Below are 21,473 nucleotides of genomic sequence, written 5' to 3' on the forward strand. Positions count from 1 at the left end.
AGTAAAATTGTGAAAAGAAATACACTTAGGTTATGTTAAAAAGACCCCTCACCGACCAACCAAGTTGGTGGCATGCTTCATCATCGGGGTCCCACCTGAGACACCTAGCGTGTCACGGGTGTGCTGCGACGCCTGAATACAGCAGAGCAGGTTTCACCATTTTTTACCACACAAACTGGTTGGATTTGGCACGAGGGTGAGTGATGGTTCAGTAGATCAAATTTTATTTACAAGACATTTCACAAAAATGAAATGCACTCTTAATAACGGAAAGGCCAAAAAGCTGAACCAATGACTCACAGCTCGTGGGCTGTAAAGCCGCGTTAAGGCACCAACCGCTTTACAGTCCATTCACACACCTTTCATACATGACATGCACAAGACTATTCATGCCACCAGCCATGGGCCCAGCACATTACAACACTCGTATCGACAGACAGGGCCATTCACAGACCCATCACTTACATACGCCCACATGCCTGATACAGCAATCATACCAGCTGATGGGAGTGTGTGGACTGACGTTTGGCTGGCAGCGCCACTCCACACACACCACCAGCCAAGCGCAACCCCACGCACACCGCCAGCCAAGCGCCACCACATGCACACCGCCAGCCAAGTGCCACCCCACACACACCACCAGCCAAGCGCCACTCCACACCACCGCCAGCCAAGCGCCACTCCACACACACCGCCATCACTTTCTTTTTTGTTTATAAACAACAAAGAAACCACTAATTATAAAATAAGTACAAAACTACAAACACAAAAGCTCGAACTGAAAACTTGACAGAAATGTGAAACTGAACATCTGAAAATATAAAACAGGCAATTTACGCTCACGGTATTTCCCCAAAACTTTTTTGGTGTGGTAACACCTGAAACAGCTGGCCACACACAGCCCAGGCTTTGAAGGGCAATCGGGGCAGTACATCCGGCTCTCCCTCCGGATACCTCTTCGGGCACATACTCTACATTTCTTAGCAGGCAAGACTTTTTCAGGAGTGGGAGGAATGTGATCTGGAAAGTGGTGATCTTTCAATCTAGCCACATCCTCCACCACTGCTACTCTAGGAACTCTTGCCTGTTCCACCGCAATAAGGCTCTCAATCAATGACTCCTGAAATTTAACAAATTTCATCCTTGACTCAGGTGAACAATCCTTGAACACAATAAAAGCATTAAAAGTTGCCAAATGAAATAAATGTATGGCCAACTTTTTATACCACACGTAAGACTTATGAAGACCAGTGTAAGGTTCCAACCTCTAATCTACTCTATCAACAGCAACCATGTGATTATTGTAGACCAAAATGCACGCAGGTTTGCGCACTTCAGCAACCTGACCCCAAACAGTCACAGGGGAAGTACTCTCATCATGGATGGTAGTTAGCATGTACACATCCCTCCTGTCTGAAAATTTCAGAGCTAGCAGCTCATTATTCCGCAAGGCACAGCACTGTCCCCTCTCAAGTTTTTTACAGACAAGCTCCCGTGGATAGCCTTTCCGGTTAGAACGGATTGTGCCACAAGCAACAGTGTCCACTCTAAACAACTCCTTGAACAACTGCACTCCGTTGTAGAAATTATCTACATACAAATGGTGACCTTTGTTGAACAGTCGTCTACCAAGTTCCCACACAATTTTCTCAGTAACTCCAAAAGTGGTCGGACAACCGGGGGGGACAATACCCGACTGGGGTGTGTGGGCTGGGTGCAGGATGAGCTGTTCTCATCCTGGGCACACGGGAACCATGTGCCAGGACGAGACCAGCTCACCCCAGCCACCCTGGGGGTTAAAACCTTTGTATCCATCCACTTCAGAATTACTGTACAGTTATTTTACATTGTGCAGTCTCTGTAGCCAATCAAAACTGTCAGATAGTTCATTGTCAGTTCACTGTACAAAATCCTCTCATTTTTGCAGTCTGCAAAAGAAATGAAAACAACAATCTCCGTGTTAGAAAACAAAGCAGCAATTTGTCAGAAGACAACCTGACATTGGACCCTGTCTTGAACGCACAGCAAATGTGACAAGATAAAAACAAAATTTACAGGCATCTTTATTGCTTATTCACCTTGCGATCTCCAGCATGGGTTTTTTGGGGGTGCTGCATCATCTATCATGCCCCTTCTTCTAGCATCCATGACTGCAACCAGGGAAAAATGTTTGAATTTCGTCAAACATTCCACACATTGTATGTCTGCTGCGATGTGTGAAATATTTGTGTAGGCATTAAATTCTGTACTGGAAGGCTATGCTTCCAGTTCAGACCCTGTACTAGACAGTATGAGTACACCTTTGCAACACAGTGGAAAGGTTGTGTGTAGTACTAGGCAGCCTGTTTGTGAGCCAGCACAGGGGAAGGGAGAGGGTGGGTGGTGGTCGTTTCAGGTTTGCAATGCCATGGGAGTGTTCCAGCACTCACAACCTGAAGTCTTTGTGGGTATTCACAAAATCTTCTCTGACTCCTATCAGTCCTGGGAATAGTTGACAATTTACAACTGAGTCTCTGCCAGTATGAGAAGGTGAACAAACACTTCAAAAGAGGAAGGGAACAAGCCCCCGAAACTGATGATGGAAAAGAGAAGGGGGTTCTCCATTGGCAAGGGCAGTCTTTCCCCGAAATGAATACAAGAAGCCCCTTGCACTCAGCAGACATTTGTATGAGGAATATGTATATTTGTGCATGTGAGAAGAGTATTTACCAAGGTTTTCCACAATTATGCATGGATACCTTAGAGCAGAGGTCTTCAAACTGGGGGGCGGGCCCCCTTTGGGGGGCCTTAAGTGATACCAGGGGGGGGCGACAAACTCTGGCCAAAAGAAATATAATACAGATAACATGCCTTTGTTTTAAGCAGAAGCATGTTATTGCAGTTTTAAAAAGGTAACAGTACTTAACTGCAATGTTTAAATAGGTTTAGACATATTTAAACATTGCCATTTTTCTAAAATAATTGTGAAAAATTCTGAGGGGGGGCCCAATGATTCTTATTTTTCAACTGGGGGGGCGCGGCATTAAAAAGTTTGAAGATCACTGCCTTAGAGTGTCCTGTGGGGAAACCATCATGAAAAGGATGAAAAGGATGACAGAGAACAAGGTTGTAATCAGCACAGTAGTGCTGAGTTCAGCACCACTGTGGCTGACTACAACCAAGACCGGTGTTAGCCGGCCGGGAACAATGTTCCCGGCAGGGACGGCAGTCCTCTGGCGGGTCTGCCACCAGGGTTGTAACTGGGTGGTTGGACCGCCCGGAGTGCAGCTGTCTGACCGTCAAGGCAAATGTAGGGGTCCTCAGACCCCCATACACGTAATTATGCCCAAAGTTCTTTAGAGGATATTCTGACATATAGCAAGTTCTTAGACCTCAAAATGCACATATATGGCTTTTTTGGATGATCAGGCCAATTATAAATAAATCTGTATCCACAGAGATTGTCCATTTGAACCTGGATGTATGTAGAGAGAACTTACTTGGCATATAAATATACAGAGCTTGTCATTCGTAGAGAATATGGGGGTCATTATGACCCCGGCGGTTGGCGGTAATATGGAGGAAAGTACAACAGGCTGGTACTTTCCTCCATATTATGACATTTGCGGTTTGGTACTACACCGACCGCCACGGCGGTAACAGCCGTCGGGCTGGAGACATCAATCTCCAGCCCGGCGGCCGTCACTTGCCCGCCTGTGGGATTGTGACCCCGTCTACTGCCATGGATTTCACTGCTCACTTACCGCCATGAAAACCATGGCAGTAGGCACTATTGTCGAAGCCAAGTTGTCGAAGCCAAGTCAGAGTATTCCAGATCCAGACAATTCAGGAAACAAACCGAGACCAGCCGCTCTTCCTTAGTTTACTTTTAATAAGAACTAATAAGACACAATAAGAAATACGTGTACACGGAGACTGAGCGGGCCAAAATCCAGCTCGAACAGTCTGCACAAGGAAGTAATGCATGATCTTTTATAGCATTAAACCGCAGACACATTAACACATTTCATTGGTTCTTGATAATGTCGTATGATTTAAGTTTTTTCTATATAGCACACGTGATGCTCCCTATAAGGGTTAGAATCATGGACAGGAAGCTTGCACAATGTCCTCTGAATCAAATGTCTTGTGATACATCTATATGTGGAGAAAGAGGAACCATAAGTGCATACGTTAGTACTTTTAGCAGTGAGGATTTTGCAAGCTAGCATGCGGTGGTGTCTTGTGATGGCCGTCAGTTTAGCAAGCCTTGCAACATAATGCGTTTCAAGCACAATAGACATTTCTTCAAGGCCTAGTTAATTCAACATTGTAATGTGTTCAACAGAAACAGGCCTGTATTTTCATTGTGTATCACAGGGTCTACTAGGTCCAAATGGACCCAGGAGAACGTGATTCCACATTCTGCCCTCTGATACCCAATGAAAACACTAATTGACAGTTTAATCATCCTGATGGACAGGTGTCATTTCAATAGCATCATCTTCCCTGGCCTCATCCTCATGCCTTCTCTTGCGATGGTGCTTAGTGTCCTTATGGCACATTTTCTTCATTAACATGTTCAAACAGGAAGGACACACCCTTATCAACACACATAATGCTATAAATCCTACTATTCCCACCACCAGTACTTCTATCAGCCAGGATCCCCAACCACGGAACCATGCTGCAATGTCCTTTAGTATTCCTCCTATTTCCGTCACATCCGCCACTTTCCTTGCTCCTTCTTCTACCACCTCTATTTTCCCTATTGCCATCCTCACATTCCCACTGTTGTCCAGTATAAAAACACAGCATTCCTGATGGATCACGTTACATACACCACCGGCTCTTGCTAAAATGATGTCTAATGCAAGTCTGTTCTGTATTACAACAGCTCTTAAGTCTGTAAGTTCTTCAGTAATGTTACCTAAGGCTGCTGCAGAAGAACTTGCTAATATTTCTACCAATACTGCCAATCTGTGTATTTGATATTCTGAATGCGCTATCCCTAATGGCATCACAAATATTCCTTCCACTGCTATGAACCTATCCAACCAAGTAGGTGCCCTTCTTCTTCGTACCCTACCGGGTGCCTCTTGTGTTGCATTGGTCAAATTTATTATATGCAACATTCGGGGTAGTAAGAACGCCAGGTAGCAGGAGCCCTGCCACCCTGCAGGCAGTCTAAAATATGCAGATGTCCCGCATACTATGTATAATCCCCTTGGAGCTGAGAGACCTATAGACAAACCTTCTGGGCCCTTCCGTATGTTATCCAAATCAGAGTATTTGGAGCAGGTGCTTTCTCCTACCTTTATGCTGCTATTATTATGGTTGGGGAAGTGTATGTTAGGGCATTTCATTACTGGTGTAACCATTCGATACACCTTATCATAAAATGTATTTGGCCTTGGGATTCTGCCTTTGAGGTATCGAAAACACCATGACCCCTTTTTCTCCTTATGTATAGAAAGGGACATTTGTGATATATCTATGTTCTTCTCCCCCTGTACATAACCCTCATCTCTTCCTATGTTGAATGCTTCCAGCAGCTCGGTTTCACCTTTTTCCGGTACGAGTTGTCCACACACACCCATCCTACCTCCTCCTTTACTTTCTCTTCCCGCCCCACTGTTTCCCTCTTTTAATCTCCCTTTTCCAACCTTCCTCTTCCTTTTAGGTGGCCTTCTCTTTATAGTCCCATTTACTTCCTTTGCAAACATGCTGTTTAGTATGTGACATGAAGCATACTGAGGAAGAGGAATCTGGGCGTAATCTGTCCTTCCCTGGGCAGAGGTGGGTAAATGTGTACAAATATAGCAATCAGACACATTTGCCAATTCCTTATAAGATTTCACCATTTGCACAAATGCATTATCCCTGTAATTGTTCCCATCTTCCTCCCATTTGGTATATTTTATCCACTGTGTCCTGTTCCCCACCCTTTCTACCACACTAGAGTTCTCCCCTTGTTCTTGGTTCACTGCAATGGTAATCCCTATTTTATTTACACTGTTATTTATATACTGTTCTTGGTCCAGATATGGGATTCGTATTTCTTCATGATATATAATAATTATTATAGTGATGATTATTGCTGGAACAGGGGTACATATGGCAGTACCATAGGCCACTTTTTCTCCTTTCTTCTTCTTCTAGGCATTATTCTACTCCAGGTGTCACAAATTGCACTGTTTAGTCCTTGTCTGTTAATCTCTTATTCTCTGTATCTTCTTGTTGGCACATCACAGAGTGGTGTCAGAGGTTACTAGCACTTGAAACCACTTGCATGATATACGTAAATATTCAGGTAAGACCCGCTTGCACCCATCCCTCTCCTGAGGTGTGCAGCACGAGCAGTCTATGAAGAACTCTTTGATGGACCCGCTTGCGTCTCCTGACTCCTGTAGAAGCGCAGCACGGGCAGCCCTGTAGTCTCACCGCAGGACCCGCTTGCACCTCTTGACTCCTGTAGGAGTGCAGCACGAGCAGCCCTGTAGTCTCACCGCAGGACCCGCTTGCACCTCCTGACTCCTGTAGGAGTGCAGTACGAGCAGCCCTGTCAGTGTTGTTTGGTGTTTCTTGTTGATCGAAGGTTGTACCCCTGTGGTGCAGGTGTGACCCTTTATGGGTACCGCAGGTGGTGGCTGGATGACCTCAGGTTCAATTGCTCTCTTGGTGTGTGAGCTGTGGATCCAATTTTTGAGACCCTCACACTTGACCGCTGTGGCTGTTGTCAGTAGGACTTGGTAAGGCCCTTTCCACCGTGGTTGAAGGCAATGGCGCCTAGTGTGGGCCTTGACCCAAACCCAGTTGCCAGGCAGTAGTCCGTGTTCTGGTGGCGTTCCTCCTTCTGGCAGGGCCTGCAGTACCTGGCAGTGAAGACAGCGTAACGTCTCTGTTATCTTCCTGCAATATTGTAACAAAAGATCATCTGTTATTGCCAATGGGGCAACTGACATGTGGCCTGGAATATTCATGGGGCACCCAAATAGCACCTCATAGGGACTTAATTTTGTGACTCTATCAGGGGTACTTCTCATAGCGAGGAGCGCTAATGGTAATGCATCAATCCAAGATAGTTCAGTCACTGCGCATATCTTCTCTATTCTGTTTTTCAACACCCCATTTTTTCTCTCTACTGCCCCTGCTGCAGGTGGATGGTATGCGCAATGCAACTTTTGTGTTATTCCCAGCCCTTTGCAAAGGCCCTGAATAACATGTGAAATGAATCCTGGTCCATTGTCTGAACTTAAAAGAATCGGCACCACAAAACATGGTATTAAGTCTTTTAAATGGCACTTAGCCACAGTTTGTGCATCACAGTTCCTGGTGGGGTATGCCTCAGTCCTTTTGATGAACATACAAACTATTACCAAAACATATTTTAGCTTGTATACCGGGGGCATCTCAATGAAGTCCATTTGGAGGCTTTCAAAGGGTCCATGTGGCGGTGGGAAATGGCCTGAAGTGGTTGGTGTACCTTTTCCTGTGTTGTACTGTGCACAAACCGTGCATCTCTTACATAAATGTTCTGCATATTGCTGAAATTTGGTATTAAACCAACATTGTGAAAACAGTCGTATCATTCCATCCCTACCCACATGTGAGGGGCCATGGAAAAGGTGTGCCATAGAGGACAGTAACGTGGATGGTAGACATATTTTACCGTTGGGTCCCACCCACAGACCCTCCCCGTCTGTCTTGCAACCGCCCTTTTCCCAATCTGTTAGTTCTGACCCATCAGCCTGCTGTTGAGGACATTTTGGATCAAAATATGTACTTTCCTCCTTAGCTATTGTGGTGGGTTTAACCTGGACCATTACATACTCACACCCACTGAGGGCTATTCTTCGTGCCTCTTTGTCAACAAAAGCATTTCCCACAGAAACATAGTCCTTAGCAGAAGTATGGGCTGCACATTTTACAATTGCGATTTTTCTGGGCAGCAGTAGAGCTTGCAACAAGGCAACAATCAATGAAGCATGTTGTATGTGTTGGCCTGCTGAAGTGAGAAATCCCCTCATTGTCCACAGTTGACCGAAATCATGAGTGACCCCAAAAGCATATTGGCTGTCTGTGTAAATATTCGTTGTCTTTCCTGCTGCCAATTTGCATGCTCTGATTAGTGCTACTAATTCTGCTGCCTGGGCACTTTTAATCTTTGGTAGCCTTCCTCCTTCAAGTAGTCTTTTGGCCGTCCCCACAGCATAGGCTGCTTGTAGCATCCCTGTGTGGTCCCTAATGCATGAACCATCCACAAACAAATCACCCTCGGCCTCAGGGAATGGGGTGTCTCTGAGATCTGGCCTCACCTTGGTGTGTGTGTCGACTGCCATAATACAATCGTGGAAAGAATTATCTATGGTGGGATCATCGTGATCCATTTCGGTAGGCAACAGGCAGGAAGGATTCAATGTTGTGCATCTCTTTATCCTTATATGCGGTGCCAATAGTGTCAACTCATAGCGTGAGAGGCGAGCATTTGTCAGGTGCTGGGTCTTAGTGTTAGTTAGTAATGTGTCAATTGCGTCTGGGACATGTAACACCAAAGTATGAGCCAGGACAATGTTTTCTGATTGTTCCACTGCTAAGGCGGCCGCTGCTACTGCCTTCAGACATGGGGGAAGATCTGCTGCTACTGGGTCCAGGGTAGCTGAATAGTAAGCCACCGGGCGGTAGAAGGTGCTGTGTTTTTGTGCCAAAACCCCTAAGGAGCAACCACCTTTTTCATGGCAAAATAAATGGAAATCTTTGGTGTAATCTGGGAGGCCTAATGCTGGTGCCACACACAATGCGAACTTTAATTTCTGAAAAGCCTCTTCACAGTTTTCTGACCATGGTACTTTGTCTGGCACATCCTTGTGTGTTAAATTCAAAAGTGGTCGTGCAATCAGGGAGAAATTCGGTATCCAATGCCTGCAGTAACCTGCCACCCCAAGGAAAGCCCTCACCTCCTTCTGTGTTTGTGGCCTGGGTGCTGAGTTATTGTTGCTATCCTATCTGGTAGCAATCTCCTGGACCCTGGTGACAGTTCGTGCCCTAGGTACTTCACCTTTGATTGGCAGAACTGCAACTTCTTTGGGGAGACCTTATGTCCTTTTATGGCAAGGTGACAGAGTAGGGCCACGGTGTCCTGGACACACGCTTCCCGTGATGGTGAGGCTAGCAACAAATCATCAATATATTGTATCAAAGTTGATCCTCCTGGAATGTGCAATGATGCCAAGTCTGCTCTTAAAGCATCTGAGAATAATGTTGGACTGTCCACAAACCCCTGAGGGAGACAAGTATATGTTAGCTTTCTATTTTTGTACGTAAAGCAGAATAGACCCTGAGACTCCCTATGAAGAGGCACTGAGAAAAAGGCATTACTGAGATCCAAGACTGTGAAGTGCGAAGCTGTACTGGGAATGTTTGATATGATGGTGGCTGGGTTGGGAACCACAGGGAATGATGGTATAACTGCCTTGTTCAGTTCCCTAAGATCTTGAGTAAATCGGTATACCGGGGACCCATCTGGTCCTTTCGCTGCCTTTTTCACTGGGAGAATAGGAGTGTTGCATGGGCTGTGTCGTACCTCCCGCAGTATCCCCTTCTTTAGAAGCTCTTCTATTACTGGAGCTATCCCCTCCTCTCCCTCTTTGGCTATTTTGTATTGTGGCACCTGTGGTAGACGGGCTCCAGGGCGCAGTGTCACTCGCACTGGGGGGCAATCTAATATTCTTCCCACATCATTTGGCCCCTTTGCCCACACTTCACTAGGGACTGAGGGGGTCATTCCGTCATTCTAACTTTCCCGCTGGGCCGGCGGGCGATCTCCAAAAGATCGCCCGCCGGCCCAGCGGGAAAGCCCCTGCAAAGAGGAAGCCGGCTCCGAATGGAGCCGGCGGATTTGCAGGGGTGCGACGGGTGCAGTGGCACCCGTCACGATTTTCAGTGTCTGCAATGCAGACACTGAAAATCTTTGTGGGGCCCTGTTAGGGGGCCCCTGCACTGCCCATGCCAGTGGCATGGCCAGTGCAGGGGCCCCCAGGGGCCCCACGACACCCGTTCCCGCCAGCCTGGTTCTGGCGGTGAAAACCGCCAGAAACAGGCTGGCGGGAAGGGGGTCGGAATCCCCATGGCGGCGCTGCAAGCAGCGCCGCCATGGAGGATTCCCTGGGCCAGGGGTAAACCGTCAGGAAACCGCCGGTTCCCCTTTTCTGACCGCGGCTTTACCGCCGCGGTCAGAATGGCCCAGGAAGCACCGCCAGTCTGTTGGCGGTGCTTCCGCGGTCCCCGGACCTGGCAGTCATGGACCGCCAGGGTCGGAATGACCCCCTGAGTCTTGTAATTCTTGTGGGAGACTTTGTTCTTGTCCCTTGCCTCCGGAGTCACATCCCATGAAAGCCTGTAATGCTATCCCATTCTCCTTGCTTTCCAGGAAGATCCCTTCAGGTGATCAGCTGATGGTGCACTGTAATTTACATAGGAGATCCCTTCCTAGCAAATTTACTGGACAGTGTCTCCCAAAAATAAATTGGTGATTTACAGTAATAGGGCCTACTTTGAATTTCAATGGTTGTGTTAAGTATTCACTCATAGGTTGTCCTGTCAAACCTACGGCTGTTATTTGAGTTGCTGATAATGGTGCGCTGGGTACATCAGAGGCCTTTAGCATTGACATAGTGGCCCCAGTGTCAAATAAAAAGGGCACAGTTCTGCTTAGCACTGTTCCATCTACATATGGACCTTCTTGATCAACCGACAGTACTGGGCCTGTGAAATGTGTCTCCACAGCAGGTGAGTATGGAAACCCATGTCCCCCCTGAGGTGCCTGTGGTATGTCTTGATATGTACCCCACCCCACACAAGCCGGGTCATTTACAGTGGCAGCATCATATGCATTGTTAGTATAAGATGGGGGTAGTAACTGTTGTGTCCCGTATTGTATACTGCCCTGTTGTTGTCTCTGCTGACCTCTACCTCTTTATCCCCTGGCTAAAAAAGGGCAATCTGCCTTCCAGTGTCCCTGTTGGTTACAGTGGAAACAGATGGTACCTGGCGGGGGCGTGAAAGGTACCCGTTCACCTTGTCCTCTGCCCCTGCCCCTTCCCCTACCCCTGCTTTGATTATTATTGTAAAATCGTTCTTGTGCCACTATTAGTTTTACCTTATCCTTTTTCAATTTCTCATCATCTGCCCTTTCGATATTTGTTTGATAGTCTGCGCAATACCTGGCTGATGCTAACACTTTGTCAATGGGTTCTTGTTGCAACACACAAAAGACGTTTGTAAATGAGTTTGTATAGGCTGCTGTAATCCATATACCAAGTTGGTCACAAACGCAGGCATCGCCTCACCCAGTGGGTTCCTCATTCCACTACTCTGCTGGTAGACCTGTAGAAGGCGGTCATAGTAACTTGTCACACTTTCATTCTTCTCCTGTTTTGTATGTATTATTTTAGACCAATCAACCTTTTCCTCTGGTACTTTTTCTCGTATGTATTTCATCACCTTGTCTCTTGCTGTCTCTACCTCTTGTCCCGGTGCCCCCCCTTTTCCCCTCACCGGTTCCTCTGCCGGCCATCCTACCACTTTCTTACAATCCTCCCATAAATCTTGTGGTATTATTATACTGAATAACATGTTTAAATCCTTCCACAGCATTTCTCCTATTGCCACTATTCTATTCAATTCTGTGAACCATTTGTGTGGCTCATCGCGTAATTTTGGGAAGTCTTTGGTGAAGGAAAACAGGTCAGCTCTATGCCAAGGTACATAGACATATGTTGGGGTATGGCCATCCTCCCCTAAGGAGGACGAAGGTACTTCTCTCAGAGGCATCATCTTTGTCTGTACCTGTTCTGTCCCTTCCTTATTTTTCTCTGGGCTCTGCAGTACCTGAGCTGCTTTTAACCCTTCTTTCAATTCTTTCCATTTCTGTAATTTTAATATAGCGTATTCCAGTTTTTCAGACAATTTGTCATTACTCCAGGATGGCACATCTGCATCTGTGAAACTCATTTGAGAAGTGTCCCAACTGTATTCTGTTGGCAGGGGACTTGTGCTGTTAGTGTAGCGGGCATATATCTGGTGTATCTTAGGGCCTAGGGCCATCAGTTCTGATCGCGCCATGGCTAGAAGTTCCTCTCTGTATTCCCTATTGTTATCTCTTTCTACCTCTGCAAATGTCTGTCTTCTATCAATGAGATCTGTGAGTATGGCACGACAATTTTTTCTGGCTGATTTCAGGAACTTAGGCGGTCATTCTGACCACGGCGGTCGCCGCCCGCCATGCGGTCACCGCCAAATGGCCGCTCCGCGGTCAGGAGACCGCGGATGCCATTCTGGCTTTCCCACTGGGCCGGCGGGCGACCGCCAAAAGGCCGCCCGCCGGCCCAGCGGGAAAGACCCTGCAACAAGGAAGCCGGCTTCAAATGGAGCCGGCGGAGTTGCAGGGGTGCGACGGGTGCAGTGGCACCCGTCGCGATTTTCACTGTCTGCAAAGCAGACAGTGAAAATCTTCATGGGGCCCTGTTAGGGGGCCCCACGACACCCGTTCACGCCATCCTGGTTTTGGCGGTGAAAACCGCCAGAAACAGGCTGGCAGGAAGGGGGTCGGAATCCCCATGGCGGCGCTGCAAGCAGCGCCGCCATGGAGGATTCCCTGGGCCAGGGGAAAACCGGCGGAAAACCGCCGGTTCCCCTTTTCTGACCGCGGCTTTACCGCCGCGGTCAGAATAGCCCTGGAAGCACTGCCAGCCTGTTGCGGTGCTTCCGCTGCCCTCCGCCCTGGCGGTCAGAGACCGCCAGGGTTGGAATGAGGGCCTTAGTCTTTCTTAGTGTGCTGAGAGAAGCACTCGGTGTACCGTATGGTGAATTTCCTTTCCTTTGTGTTCCTGTGAGGCTGTTCCTCCTTTCAAATAGACTTCCGTCTAAAAACCTTGTCAAAATATCAATGTTATGCTTCGTGTGGTGTGTGAAAATACATATCTCCCATATCATCTCATGCAAACCCTTTATCCCTTCACTACTGTCCCTGGACGCGTCTTGGAACTGCTGTTTCCAATGTGTATTCAACAATTTTGGTCCATTTCCTTTCTTTGTAGCCTGCGCCAACAAACTGTCACTTTCCTTGTTCTTTTTCTGAGCAATGTGGGCCACTTCCTCTCTGACTTCCTGCAGCATTTGAAAGTCTTTCAATCGGTCAAGGTTCATTTTTGTTAGTTCCTCTTTTATTAAACCATGTGTGAGCTCTCGGGCTGCAGTTTTCTGAGCCAGAGATAGCTCAGGAGGCTCTGTACCTGTCACTAAGTGCTCAACGTGCACTTTTTCCTCCGAACTCACTGTTTTGTTCTCATTACCTAACCTCTCCATCAGTATGTCTTCTATGAGTGCGTCCTCGGTCTCTTCCTTTGTCGTTCCCTGCATACTGTGTTCCTGTGATGGTGCACCTACCACAGGAAGACATGGGAATGTTCCTACCATATCGAGCATTTTATCCCTCCGCTCCTCCCTCTTCTCATTCCTCTGTCTTTCAGAATAAAATCCGTCTTTCAACACCACCAATTCCTTGCACACTTTAGCTTTTATGTCGTTGGTATGTCTGAGGTCTCGTAGGCAATAGTCCCATGAGTAGAAAGAGTCCCATTCCAGGTTACGAATCTTACGTCCCTTTAGAATCAGCATTTGTCTCAAGTATGACAGCTTGTTCATGTCATATGTGCCATTACTTGGAAACTGTAAGTCGGGTCGCCTTGCCGTCAGCCTGTGCCATTTGTCAAGAAACATTAATGCATGTAGTCCTTGCTTAACGGCTACTTGGTAGGCAGGACTATCCCTAGGGGTTGTGATTTGGTGTGTGTCCAAATGTTCCTTGCTAAAGGGGTTCCCCATAGCTAAATAAAAGGTCACTGCTTTCCCTTACCACTTCACGTAAACAGTTCGGTCACACCAGGAAACTGCAGGGAGTCGGCTATTTCTGCCTCTCATATCAAATGACACATGAGGAAAAACCCGCAGTCAAATCAGCACTGCCAACTGCATTTGTTATTAGTGAAGCGGAGAGTTTGTCTGCAATCACACAACAGTACACACAGCCTTGTTTACCGCAAGCATGCACAAGTTTGGAATGAAAAAAACAGGGCCAAGGTGCTGGTGACGGCGTACACTGGCGTCCTTTTAGCGAATAAAAGATGACAGGAAAGTCAAGAGAGAAGGGCAAAGATCCCACACCCTTGCTTTCCTGCCCTGAGACAGGGTGCGGCTGTATGGGATTAGAACCCGGACCAGATCCGTGGTGGGTGACACACAGGTAATGCAACAATGGTGCACAGTGCACTCAATCACATATAGGACAATACGATAACAATATAACAAAAACAGGTACTTGCCCTACGTGATGGTCATGCCTCCCACCCTTTGTGCTGGTGCGTGGTGACAGTAGAGTGTGGTGCACAGACAGACCCTGTCAGTTGTAGTAATCAGTCACTGTAACGGTATTGGCGGGCGTAATGCTCCTGAGTTCTGGTACAATCGCAGCTTGAGTCAGTCAGTTAATACACAACTCCTTCCTCACTATATTCTCACTACTATCCTAACACATAATTCAACCACCCCGTCTATCTCTCCATCTAACCAGCAGGAGAGAGAGAGAGAAATAGAAGAAAGAAGGAAGAAAAAAATCAATACGACGCCCCCACAGAGCACAACACCGCAACTGGAGTGGACAACTACCACTCGATAAATCACCAGGCACAACCTGCCCTTCCTGCTGGGGTGGACAATCACCACCCCCTCCGGCCAGAGTATTCCTCCCCAGCCCCTCCGGCTGGGAAATGCAGCACCAACCCTTTCCGGTTGGGAGCTGTGGCCACACAGCGCCTCCCGCTGTGTACCGAGACCATACCATTAACAGTCTCACACATGTAGCGTCGCTGGATAAACAGAAACCCTTGGCTAATATTCACAGCAACTACTGAACCATGAATTCGTTAGCACCGAGAACAAAAGAGGGAAGGAAATGGCGCAATAAGGCAGAAACGATAATATCAACACAAAACTCCAGCACGCCGCCATCTGACGGCCATCATCTGAATGTCTGAACGAGGTACTCTAGAAGAGCCTGGAATAATGGGGACAGGAACATCTGCATGCCACCGTAAACAAAGAACAAACATAACAAGAAAGAACAGCAGGCTAATAGGAATAGCATATAGTACAATTATCCACAACTCCATTTAGAAGTGCAAAAGTAAATCACCCCGCCACCTCCCCCCTATACAACACCCTCTGCGAACAGAGGGAGAGAGAGAGAGGAGAAGAGGGAAAAAAATAAAAAAAATAAAAACATAAACAGACAGGACCGAGGAAATGACAGATACTCACGACAGCACTAACACCCTGCCCCGGAGGGGGCCCGACCAGCCCAAAATGCCATTGCCCCCCTCCGCAGAGCGGCAGGAGCTGAGCCGGCGAAATCGTAAATCCAACCGCAATCCTCCACCAGATGTCGAAGCCAAGTTGTCAAAGCCAAGTCAGAGTATTTCAGATCCAGACAATTCAGGAAACAAACCGAGACCAGCCGCTCTTCCTTAGATTACTTTTAATAAGAACTAATAAGACACAATAAGAAATACGTGTACACGGAGACTGAGCGGGCCAAAATCCAGCTCGAACAGTCTGCACAAGGAAGTAATGCATGATCTTTTATAGCATTAAACCGCAGACACATTAACACATTTCATTGGTTCTTGATAATGTCGTATGATTTAACTTTTTTCTATATAGCACACGTGATGCTCCATATAAGGGTTAGAATCATGGACAGGAAGCTTGCACAATGTCCTCTAAATCAAATGTCTTGTGATACATCTATATGTGGAGTAAGAGGAACCATACGTTAGTACTTTTAGCAGTGAGGATTTCGAAGCTAGCATGCGGTGGTGTCTTGTGATGGCCGTCAGTTTAGCAAGCCTTGCAACATAATGCGTTTCAAGCACAATAGACATTTCTTCAAGGCCTAGTTAATTCAACATTGTAATGTGTTCAACAGAAACAGGCCTGTATTTTCATTGTGTATCACAGGGTCTACTAGGTCCAAGTGGATCCAGGAGAACGTGATTCCACACTATCAGTGACAGGGAACCCCTTCACTGTCACTGATAGGGGTCTCCCTACCACCTACCCCCTCCCCATGTTCCCCACCCAACCCCCTTCCTCTCCATACCCCCCTTCATACACGCCCCTCCCTTCACACCCCCACACACGCATACACACACCCATTCCCTCATTCATCCACGCATGCATACATCTATTCACATGCTCATCCACACACACTTACATACATAAACACAAACACACATTCACACTACTCAACATACACGCACTCACACCCCCAAACATACACACACATACAACACGCAACACACACCTGCATACATGCATGCACAGACATACACACACACAACACCTCGCCCTCTCCCCTGTCAGAGCACCTGCTTACCTGTGTACAGGGGGTCCGCCAGCAGGAGACGGGACGGGCTGCTGCTGCCAGCAGCATGATCCGCCAGCAGAACGCCGCCAGGCCATATTAATTGTCATAATACGCCCAGCGGGGGTCTACTGGCGTGGCGTTGCTGCTGGCAGCAGCACCACCTTACCGCCATTCGCCGGCATGGCCACAGCCGAATTTCCGCCATCCTTCTGGTGGAAATCCAGCTGTGGTCATAATTTGGCAGACCGCTGGTAGCCACGGGGACAGTCTTTTAGCGGCCGTCGCCCCGACGGTAGGTGTTTTTTGCCGCCAGTGTTATAATGAGGGCCTATATGTGTTGTTTCATATCTTGAAATCATAATCAGAATCACATCTTATAGTATTTCACACTGCAAAACATTTGCTTTTCATTTGATCTGAGCTAACTGATTCAAAGACTAGTGAGTGTACGAAAAAAGGACAGGAAGTAGCGGTTAAATGTTTCATTCTGTTAAGGCGAGACATTACTATAGCTATAACTGCTGCTGCCATGTTTTCTTGCTCATGCTAGCCATGCCTAAAAAAAGTGTCCATCTATGTTTCAGTCCTCTCTTTTACATCATGGCTTGGAAGATGAGAAAAACATTGAGTAACTCACACTGCATGCTCCTGCACCTTTTCAGACACCTACTTCATCCATTGGGGCCAGAGGCAACAGAAGGTGCCTCCAGGCTTCTGTGACTGACCAGGATGAAAGGCAGTTGGCATGCCTAGAGGCTCCTCTAAAACAGTGATTGCATCTAAATCTAGCTCAGAAGAGTGCATGGGGAAGCCAATACAAACCATAACAGCTCCTTCTGTGGGGATTGCTTTTGTGTGGCTCTCTGCAGGAGTCTTGGAAGCAGGCATGAACATGAGGAACAACGGGCTTTATCTGGCTAGCGAGGGATCAAGAAATCTGTGTAGGCAAAAAGAGCTAATTGAGAATCCACAGACCACAGATGTTCGGGCCGAGACGGGATGATTTTTGCAATTGGTATCTGAGTGGGTGGATTAGCTATCAGTTACACATGTTGGTCCAGGAGAAAGAAATGAAAGAATGGCTTAAGCTGGTGGTGGCTTAAACAGGTGGTACCCATTCCATCATTGTAGATACATATTTAACCATGAAACCTAAAACTGAATAACAGACCTAAAACAAACCTAAAGCTGAATAACAGAGCACCAGGCAACATGCTTGTTAGAATTGGGGTCTCTCGTTGGCAGTGGTTTGTACCCTGTCCAAATTGGGACCCTCACTCTAGTGAGGGTAAGGGAGTCACACAGCTAAGATAACCCCTGCTCACCACCTTGGTAGCTTGGATTGAGCAGTCAGGCTTATCTCAGAGGCAATATGTAAAGTATTTGTACACACACAGTAACATAGTGAAAACACCACAAAAGTACTCCACACCAGTTCAGAAAAATAGCCAATATTTATCTGACACCACTCACGAGGGAGTGTGGGCCGGTCATGCAGTCGCACAGACCCCTGGTACAGTACTTTGGAAAATAAAGAGGAAAAAAAGAAGTTTCACAGAGGCAGGGAGGTGAGGCGTTGCTGGAACCGGTGTGGCACTGGTTCCTTGATGCTACTTGTGAGGTGAGGCATTGGTTCCTTACTGCGAGGCAATGGAGGTGAGGCGTCAGTTCCTTGCAGTTGCAGGGGAAGTGATGCAGCATTGGTGGCGAGGCGTTGGTTCCTTACGACAAGCCTGGGTCGATGAATCCAGGTGGTCAAGAGGCGAGGCGTCAACTTTGCAGTTTTGCGTTTCACACCACGGGTCACAGGTGCTACAGCAGAGTCAGGTGTCACTGACGTCAGTGAAATGCCATTCGGGACTCACGCTGTGGCAGCACTTTGGCGGTATCTGGCCTGTGTTGCAGGTCACGGCCGTCGCACTCAGTGGGGTCACAGCTCTGGTGCAGGCAACGGTGCAGAGTCAGACAGTGGCGCCAGTTCCGAAGTCACTCTGGAGTCGATGTGCTTGGTTTCTTCATGTTTGCAGGGAGCTCACTTCCAAGGGCTCAGGAAATGAATTTGGCACCACTTGGCAAGTTGGGACTCTCAGCAAGAGAGCATGGGCGCTGGTAGGTGACGTTTTTGATGTCCCAGATACTTCTTAACAGAAGGCAAGCTCAGTTCAAGCCCTTGGAGAACCTTGGAAAGCAGATTGGAGAAAGCCAAGTCCAGTCCTTTCACTCAAAGAACAGAAGCAGCAAGCAGCAGGCCAGCACAACAAAGAAACAGGCAGAGTGGCAGTTCCGCCTACAGCGCCCATCTCTTCTCCTTGGCAGAATGTCCTCAGTCTAGAAGTGTTCTAACTCTGTGGTGTCAGAGATCCGTTACTTATATCTTCAAACACATAGTGGTAGAGAGGAAGGAGAGGCTAAAGGGCGATCATGTGACCCTCTACATCTAAGAACACAAACAATCAAATGTGTCTGCTATAGTTGAAAGATCAAAAACAAAAAGTGGTACTCTTTTACTCGGAACCTTTTATTGAGGATCACTTCTGCCTTTCTGGGCCATGGAGGGGCTTAGGGGGTCATTCTTTTTATAGCAGAGTAAGCCTCACACACCTAATAGTGTCATGCTTCATCATCGGCTTCCTCTCCCCACCCTGGTAGGTCGGTGCAACCACGGCAGACTCAACCACCTGATAACTCAGCGCAGGAGGAAGTTCTTATTAAATAACTACTGGATAAAAACAGGGATCCAGACAACTAAACTAAAAGTACCTTGTGTTATCCCGGTAGTTCACCTTTATAAGTGGGGAACACATCCATATATATAGTTCGGCAAGGCAAGGGGTTGAAATAGGTCCGGCGTACCTTTTGGAATAAGTGTGACTACAATGGGCGCCAACCCTCTCCCTGACCAGGAAGCTTTAGGTCACGAAATACAGGGTCCAAATACACTCCTTCTTATATGATCTGAGGTAGGATCTCCTGCATGATGGAGGTGTCCTTGCTTTCTAGACTGTGGGAATAATCACTAGACCTGTGAGCAAGGCGTAGTTAGGGGTTCACGTCCCTGATGAATGCCGGAGACCTGTTGGGGCTGTTACAAATGGCCAGAAACATGTTCGCCTTTTAATAGGTGGCTCAAAACATAATGGTAGAGATATCACATCTTTCCGTTTTTAATAATACCTATGTTTCCCACTAATGAAAGTGAACTACCGGGGTAACACAAGGTGTTTTTAGTTTAGTTGTCTCGACCCAGAACATTGTGGGTATGTTGTAGCAAAAGTGCCTGAATCCGGATAAAATGTATAGCTTTTGTAGAATTCATTGGTAGTGAGCTCGGCGACACTTCACTGATTTTTACATTAGTTAATAAACAGAGACGAAAGCTATCTCAAATTTTCTACTGCAAATAATTTTGGGCCAGATGTATCAAGGTTTCTTGCATTCGCAAACGTGCGAATGCTCGTTTGCGAATGCAAAAAGCCAGTTCAGAATGTATGAAAGACATTCTTAGCGCAATTTTAAGGAATCGCAAAAATAGCAATTCCTTAAAATTGCGACCCTGTTTAGAGAGCCGCAAATTGCGACTCTCTAAATAAGAAATCGCAAATAAGGATTCCTTATTTGCGATTTCTTAGCACATGTATGAAGCCATTCCTAAATGCGATTTGGGCATTTAGGAATCGCTATTTACCACCAGGTTTAACCTGGTGGTAACCATGTGCAAAATTTAAAAATGCATTTAAAATGCATTTTTAAAATGTACATGTAAAGCACACATGGCCTTTTGGCATGTGTGCACCTTATATGTCCCAAAAAAAAAATGTTGGGGTGCAGCAGAGAGGGCCTTAGGACCCCAGCACCCTGGGGTTTTGCATTTCCAAAATTGCGATTTCTGGTTAAGAAATGGCAATTTTGGAAATGGAAAAAATTAGCAGATATGGGCCAACAGGCCCATAGGTGCGAATGGGGTCAGATTCTCTATTTGCGATTCGGTAATACCATTTGCAATTTTTACGAAATCACTATTACCGAATCGCAAAAATAATACATACCTTTTAGCATTTCTGAAATAGCGATTTCTTAAAAATCGCTATTTGAAAATCGCAAATCGGTTGTATGATACATCTGGCCCTTCATTTTTAAAATACTGAAAAACGTGCTGAAACGTCAGTTTCTAAGGTGCTATGTTTCTGTTTCTGTTGTAGGGTGACTCCGGAAGACCCCTGGTTTGCAACAGACAGCTTCAGGGAATCGTCTCTTGGGGGTACGCATGCACCATGACTGGCAAACCACTTCTGTACACCAAAGTCTGCAACTACAATGCTTGGATCAATGATGTCATGTAATATAACTAATGCATTGAGAGAGTGCACAAAATGTTGACGTAACCATTGATATAAACAGGAAATGTCACAATAATGTATACATTATATCCTATCATGGTACTCATAAATTACTCAATACGTGATATCCCACGTAGCACTGTCAGAAATGAGACATACTCCGTTGGTGATGTCATAAGTGCTTCAATGCCTTGTCAAAGCTAGGAAGCGCTATGTACATCTAAAATACTGTACAATAATTAATCTAAAAGGTGTATAGTGTATAGCATTGTACCTTGTATTACACTATTGCAAAAGAGAACCATGAACGACCTACTTAAACATTTAGGTGGTCATTACAACCCTGGCGGACGGTGTTAAAGCTGCGGAAATACCGCAAACAGGCCGGCAAACCAAAAAAGGGAATTATGACCCTGGCGGAAACTGCCAACAAAGACAGCCACTTTAACACACCGCCCGCCACGGTGGTGCAAACAAGCAGCGCGGCGATAACCGCCAACAGACAGGCGGAAGACAATGTACCGCCCACAGTATTACAACTCGCCAGTCCGCCACCTTTTCCGGGGCGGATTCACCGTGGATAAAAACACGGCAGAAACAGCTTTTGCTATGGGAAAACGCTCACCTCAACACATCCCACAAGGAACGAGGACTCCATGGAGCCGGAACTCCAA

The 21,473-nt window shown here is 46.8% G+C and overlaps 1 pseudogene; it reads left to right on the forward strand.

The window, feature by feature from the left end:
• LOC138297115 (trypsin-like) overlaps positions 1-21,473 on the forward strand; it is an 85,202-nt pseudogene that overhangs the window by 17,654 nt on the left and 46,075 nt on the right.

The sequence above is a fragment of the Pleurodeles waltl genome, chromosome 5 (genome assembly GCF_031143425.1).
Source record: "Pleurodeles waltl isolate 20211129_DDA chromosome 5, aPleWal1.hap1.20221129, whole genome shotgun sequence".
Taxonomy (NCBI): Eukaryota; Metazoa; Chordata; class Amphibia; order Caudata; family Salamandridae; genus Pleurodeles; species Pleurodeles waltl.